The sequence below is a fragment of the Bufo gargarizans genome, chromosome 8, assembly GCF_014858855.1.
Source record: "Bufo gargarizans isolate SCDJY-AF-19 chromosome 8, ASM1485885v1, whole genome shotgun sequence".
NCBI lineage: Eukaryota > Metazoa > Chordata > Amphibia > Anura > Bufonidae > Bufo > Bufo gargarizans.
Genome location: NC_058087.1, coordinates 39,189,682 through 39,197,110, shown reverse-complemented (window position 1 = coordinate 39,197,110; position 7,429 = coordinate 39,189,682).

Below are 7,429 nucleotides of genomic sequence, written 5' to 3'. Positions count from 1 at the left end.
CACATGCTGTATGAGGCATCTCACCTCTACGAGTGGGCACCACCACACAGGACAACCTAGCAGCCCCCCTGCAGTCAGAGTAAGGATCCACTGACACGTCCATGGAATGGGTCCGCATCTGTTCCGCAATAACCCATTCATTCTCAATGGGGCAGGAATAGATGCAGAGAGTACACCGTGTGCTTTCTGGAGGGCGACCCTGATCTTCCAGTCCGCAGCTATGGAAAAAAAATAAAAATATAGAACATGCCCTATTATCCACAATTGCAGACAAGAACAGGCAGTTCTAGGGGGGTGCCGGCCGGGTGTATTGTGGATCCGCAATACACCACGGACATGTGAATGGACCTAAGCCCCCCCCCCAGCCACGCAGTACTGCATCACGTGAACAGACGTCAAAAGCTCACCTGTTCATGTGCTTTCAGGAACTACATTGAGAACAAGCAGCAGTTTAAGGGGTTTTCCGGGAATTGATATTGATGACCTATCCTCAGGGGGCTCAGACTACCAGGACCCCCGCTGATCAGTGGTGCTTCAGCTTATTCCTAGGCCAATGTACATCAGTCACAGGACCCATGTACTGCTCAGTCCCATTCAGTTCAATGGTGCTGAGCTGCAATACCAAGCACTGCCACTATACAATGTATGGCGCTGTGGCTTACTGAACTAGCTGATCGGCACTGGCGCCGGGACTCAGACGCCTGCCAATGTGATAAACATAACCTTCCCTCAGGATAGGTCATCCTTTTTTTCTAGATAACCCCTTTAACCCTTACGCAGTCCCCTGCTAATTAACCCCTTAGTGACCAGCCTGTTTTGGGCCTTACTGACCAAGCGTTTTTCTTCCTTTTTTCATTGTCACGTTCCAAAAGCTATAACTTTTTTTATATTTCTCTGTCTATATAACTTTATGAGGGCTTGTTTTTGCGGGACAAGTTGTAGTTTTTAATGGCGCCATTTTGGGGTACACAACTTTCTGATTAACTCTTTCTGGGAGGGAGATGGGAAAAACAGCAATACTGCCACTGCGTTTATTTACATTATAGATTTTACGGAGTTAACTTTTTGGTATAAACAACATAACATCTTTAGTCTCTAAGTCACTACGATTACAGTGATACCAAATACATATTTTTTTACGTTTTACAACTTTTTTTGCAATAAAACCGTTTTTTTACGAAAAAGGTTTTTTGCATTGCCGCTTCCCAAGACCATAACTTTTTTTTATTTTTCTTTATATGGAGTTGTGTGAGGGCTTGATTTTTGCGGAACAACTTATATTTTTCATTGGTATCAGCTTGGAGTAAACGGCGCTTTTTGATCGCTTGTTATTAACTTTTTTCGGTGGCAACTAAGGGAAAAATTAGCAATTCTGGCAATACCAAAGAATTTTTTTCATTGAAAATAAGCTTTTTTTTTTTACCACTTAATAGTCCCAAGGAGACTATAACAGACAGTTTTTTGATTGCTTTTAAAATGCAATGCATTATCCCTATACTGCATTGCATTTTAATAGCAAAGCTATACTGACATTGACCAGCAGGGTGCGCCAGAGATGAGCTGGAGATTACTCAAGGCTGGTCTGGGACCTACACCAGAGCCCTGCCAGCCTTCACACACACTTCAGCACCCCGGATTCGCATATTGTGGGGTGCCGAAGGGAGACTCCTGCTGGACCAGGCTGTTAGCGCAGGTTCGCGACTCATGCGAGAGCCGGGTCTCCGATCCCCGGAGGACCCGTGCAGCGCTTGGACTGGGCCTCTGTAAAAAAAAAAGAGGCAGCACAGCCTAAGGCCCCTTAGTCTCTGCCGTAAAATGTCATGGGTGGTCACTACGGGGTTAAAAGTACCTGGGCACAGTAGGCGGAGGTGCGATCCACATTTCTCTTTTTGTTGGAAATGTTAATACTGAGAACATTGCGGTTTTACAACTATTGTGGCGTAAAACCTTTAATAAAGGCTCCCCCAACGTGTCAGACGTTCTAAAAACGGCAGAACAACCAATTGAACATGTCTTTTTTTATTCTAACAACAACATCAGGGACGGGATGCGTCTATTTCGCGTTTTTTGCGTTGTTCGCCAGCATCTTCTTCATTCCTTTCTTGTTGTGTTTCTTCGCGAAGCGCATGTTCCTCAGGAACTTGGGATCAACCTGAAAAATACAAGAAAATAACTTGAGCAGAAGAAGTGGCGAGTCTGATGAGCAGCGACAGCAGATCCCCTCCCCCACACATGGAAATAAAGGGGCGGTCACGCGTCGGCATGCGGCAGAACTACATAAAGTGTAAAGTGTAGACTTGGATTTTCAGAGAAGAACAGAGGGGCGGTGCGGACGCCAGGGGTTAATGTAAAAGCACCACTGTCATAAGCTGGCGTTAGGGGTCGCTGTAGACGGCGCCTCTCAGAGGAGCTACAGGGACCTGAACTCACCGACCACCCGCAGGCGCTGACATGTTACACAGTAATGGTGGAAATCCCCTTTAAATGACAAACTGGCCAATATCCTTTCTACGGGTCCATTCACACGTCCGCAATTCCGTTCTGAATTTTGCGGAACGGAATTGCGGACCCATTCATTTCTATGGGGCAGCAGATGTGCTGTCCGGACACAGAATTGCAGAACAGCACTTCCGTTCCCGGCAAAAATACAACATGTCCTATTTTTGTCCGCAATTGCGGACAAGAATAGGCATATTCTATATGTGCGGTCCGCAAAATGCAGAACGCACATTGCCGCTGTCCGTGTTTTGCAGATCTGCAAAACACGTTGCGGACGTGTGAATGGACCCCAAGTTGTCTACGTTCAGATGTAGAAGTTTTCAGCAGATCCGCATGTTGCATGCGATTCAGATATGGACTCTAGCTTCCCCTTCGGAAATCTGCCAGTCACTGCTTCGTACGCGTCCGGCAAGTTTGGAAACGGAGAAGAAAAAGCAGGACGTTTTTCGGTGCTGTGTCAGGAGTAGATTTCGGGATTTCTTCTTTTCTGGATTTATTAAAAAGTATAAAATGCCTTTTGAAGGCAAGTTGCCATCATCAAGTAAAAAAGCATTTTATCCGATTCGCCTTCAAAACGCATTTTAGACTTTAATAAATAAATCCAGAAACGAGAGAAGCCCAAGATCTCCTACTCCTGGTGCAGCACCGAAAAACAGCATTTTCTTCTCCCTTTCTGAACATACCGGACGCGTACGAATCGGTGACCGGCTCCTGGACGAGGGCGGCAGTACGGAGCAGATCTGCACATATACACGGAAGCCGGCACAGCTGAGACTTCACAAGAGAAACCGCGAGGGTTAGCACCTCCCTCACACGAAACGATACGGATTGTGTCAGGAAGCGTTCAGTGAAACTCGTACCATTCCGCAGCAAAGTTCACTCAGTTTTGTCTGCAGTTGCATTCAGCGTTTTTCCATGCAGGTGCAATCCGTTTTTCACATGGTTTCTCAGAGAGGTTTGTAAAACATCAGTGAAAAACGCGATTAGATCCAGACTACATCCAAGCGTTTTTCACTGAAGCCCCATTCTCTTTGGTTGCATGAAAAACGCAGAATATAAGACGTGCTGCGGTTCTCACACAACGCAGAAATGATGCATGAAAAAATAAAAATAAATGAATGGTTCAGGATTCAGTGCATCTCACACGCACGGGAAACTTGCTCATGTGAAAGGGACCTCACATTATAACCCCCACTAGCTGCGCGGTTTTACACCAGAGGCGCTGCCTCTATTCTTTTTTACCTTTGAGCCTTGCGGTGCAGACGGATCACGGACCCATTCAAGCTGAATGGGTCTCAATCCGTTCCCGGCCGCCGCACGGACATTGCCCGTGCATTGGGGACCGCAAATTGCTGTCCCCAAAGCATGGAATGGGCGCACAACGGCCGTGTGCATGAGACCTAAGGGAGAGTTCCCATCACCACTTCATTTTCCGTTCTTCTGATCCGTCACAACAAAAAAAAAAAATATGCGAATCGTGCAGTTTTAATTTTTCTATTACGGAGTTCGCCGCATAGGACTTTTTATATTTTAATAGTTTGAACTTTTCAGACGTGGCGATATGTATTATGTTAATGTATATGTAAAATTGGTAAAGGGGGTGATTTATGCTTAAATTATTTTATTTTTTTACTTTTTATTTAATAACTATTTCCCCCCTTAGGGGCCAGAACCTGGGATCTTCAAACCCCTTGTCCTATTCACCCTGATGGAGATCTCACACTGTCCCTGCTGCCCTGTCCTTTCTGCACACAGCAGCAGGGAGATTACCATGGCAGCCATGGACGGCTTCAGTAGCGTCCTGGTAACCGATCGGAGCCCCGGGATTACACTGCTGGGGCTCCGATCAGAAGCTGCCACTGCACCACCGATAAGGAGGGGGGGACCCTGTGGCCACTGCCACCGATGATTTTAATACTGGTGGGGGGGAGAAGCACTGCGCCACCAATGACCATTAACATTTAATACAGGAGGCGGGTGCGGCACCGCTGCCACCAATGAAAGTATACGCTTAATACAAATCCAGGAGACAGATGCTGGGAGGGAGCTGCAATCAGCGGCAGTTAACCCCTCAGTGTGCCCGCTTCCTTCTCCCCTGTGCGGCTGCTGATAACATGGAGCGCGCTGAGAGCAGCACGCTCCATGTTCTCTGATACTAGACTGCGCAATAGCGAAGCCTAGTATTGAAAAAAAGCTAATCCCAGTATCGAGGTCGATACCAGACAAAAGTATCGATTGGGTATAGAAAATTTGATACCCGAAACAACCCCAGACAGAAATGGATCAAATGGTTGCTAAATGTGCATTAACTGATGGGAGCTAAGCACAAATCTTCTCCAATCTGGACTCCAAGATGACAGCTCTCAACTGCACCGATACACAGTGACAAACCCCACTCTGATGTTACATCTGAACAGGTTTCCTTACAGCAAGCAGGGATCCTAAGATGGTGATTCTGTAGTGAGGGAGCAGCGTTTCTAAACCCCTGGATGCTAGAGAGCTTCAAGTATCGCTGTCAATGAACTGGTGACAGCACAAGTCACAGATCTGGGGGACGCCCATATTGGGGGCAAACAACAGAAAGACAGAATCTGTTGTGAAGAGAGGATTGAGGCAGTTCACACGTAGAGGTCGTCGCGGACTTATCTCTACACGGCACAAATGCAACACTGATGGCTAAGAATTTAAAATCCGCACGGCAGGTCGATCTGCGCGTAGTTTTTTCCCTGCGGATGAGATTTCGTAAATTGTCGCCCACTTTGCTTCTGTAACTAACATGACAAATGACAAATGACAAATCCGCTACGCGCGACATTCCCATGGTGCAGCCAAAAACTTAAGCACCGTTACGATAAACTGCTGCCGGCTGCTGATGCAGTTTTTACAGGCGACACTTGTAAAATAATTGTCACCTGTAAAAACCGCACGGCCGAGAACCTCGCTGTGTGAATACGCTGTAAGCATCTACTGCGCCGAAGGGAAACTCCAAGGGACGGCCGGGTATAGGTGGACACTTACCCCTTTAAGAGACTCGTATCTCGTAGACCGGGGCTTCTTGATGCCATTTCTGTGCCATTTGCGAGCTGTAAAAATACAAAGAACAGGATTTAATATCGCCGATGGGGATTCTGGGCGAATGGGGGGCTTGGGCACAAGGCTGGGGGGCCGCACTTACACTGGTTGTGAGTTGTGTGGTTCTTGGACTTTGCCATGATGAATCCTGCAGACAAATAGTCACAGCTCGTCAGTGTTACAAGTACAGAGACAATTCTCCACATCTACAGCGTTCAAGACCCCCCCCCCCCCAGGAGGCGACAGCAGAAACCACCCTGTGCTGCGTCCCCAAGGCTACATCCACACAAAGCGGAAACGTCACAGATTTCCCATCCGAAAGATCTGCCGCGTTTACAGCCGCTGCAAAGTACGATGGAATCTGCAGGATGTCGCCCCGAGGTCTGCAGGCGAAGTTGGACTGCGGTCACAGCGCGGTGTCTAATACAGAGTGGATTAAACGAGGGGGGAGGTTTATCAAACCGGTTAAGGCCTCTTTCACACTTGCGTTGTCCGGATCCGGCGTGTACTCCACTTGCCGGAATTACACACCGGATCCGGAAAAACGCAAGTAAACTGAAAGCATTTGAAGACGGATCCGTCTTCAAAATGCGTTCAGTGTTACTATGGCCGCCAGGACGCTATTAAAGTCCTGGTTGCCATAGTAGTAGTGGGGAGCGGTATACTTACAGTCCGTGCGGCTCCCGGGGCGCTCCAGAGTGACGTCAGAGCGCCCCATGCGCATGGATGACGTGCCATGCGATCACGTCATCCATGCGCGTGGGGCGCCCTGACGTCACTCTGGAGCGCCCCGGGAGCCGCACGGACGGTAAGTATGCTGCTCCCCGCTACACTTTACCATGGCAAACAGGACTTTAGCGTCCCGGCTGCCATGGTAACCATTCAGAAAAAGCTAAACGTCGGATCCGGCAATGCGCCGAAACAACGTTTAGCTTAAGGCCGGATCCGGATCAATGCCTTTCAATAGGCATTAATTCCGGATCCGGCCTTGCGGCAAGTGTTCAAGATTTTTGGCCGGAGCAAAAAGTGCAGCATGCTGCGGTATTTTCTCCGGCCAAAAAACATTCCGGTCCGGAACTGAAGACATCCTGATGCATCCTGAAGGACGGACTGTCCATTCAGAATGCATTAGGATAATCCTGATCAGGATTCTTCCGGCATAGAGCCCCGACGACGGAACTCTATGCCGGAAGACAAGAATGCAGGTGTGAAAGAGCCCTTAGGTGTCCATAGCAACCGGATTCCAATGCTCAGAGCTCCTTTGGAAAATGAAAGGCAGAATCTGATCGGTTGCTATGGGCGACTACACCCGTTCTTCTTTACATAAGTTTTGATAAATCTCCCCATGTCTCTTTTATAATGCAAAACCGGTCCGCGCGGCGCCCCTCCGAGCCGAGGGCACAGTCTTCAGCCAGCAGAACTTGGTGCGGATGTTGTGCCACAAAGCTGCCCCCTACTGAGCGGACGCCCACTGCAGAGACCGCGCCAAGAAAGTCCATGTCCCCCCGGTCACGTGACATGCAGCTTCATTGATTTCAATGAGATGAAGAATCAGAGCGGTTTGTTTTTTTTTTGGCAGAGAATTCACATCAAATTCTGGGGGACGAGACTGGATGGGGGGGGGGGTCAAAGAGTCAAGAAACAAAACAGACACAGATATGGCTGCAGCAGCGACTTGTGCTGTAAACGTACAAGGGTACATAACACCTCACAACCCGATACATAACACCTCATAGAGGAGGGACTGTAGGGGAACAGCAGCGGGAGCAGAACCCTGAGCCCCACAGGGACCGCCTAACCTGCACCCGTCCTCCCACAGGCACCCTCCGAGCAGCAGCACCGGGCGGCTGTGATCCGC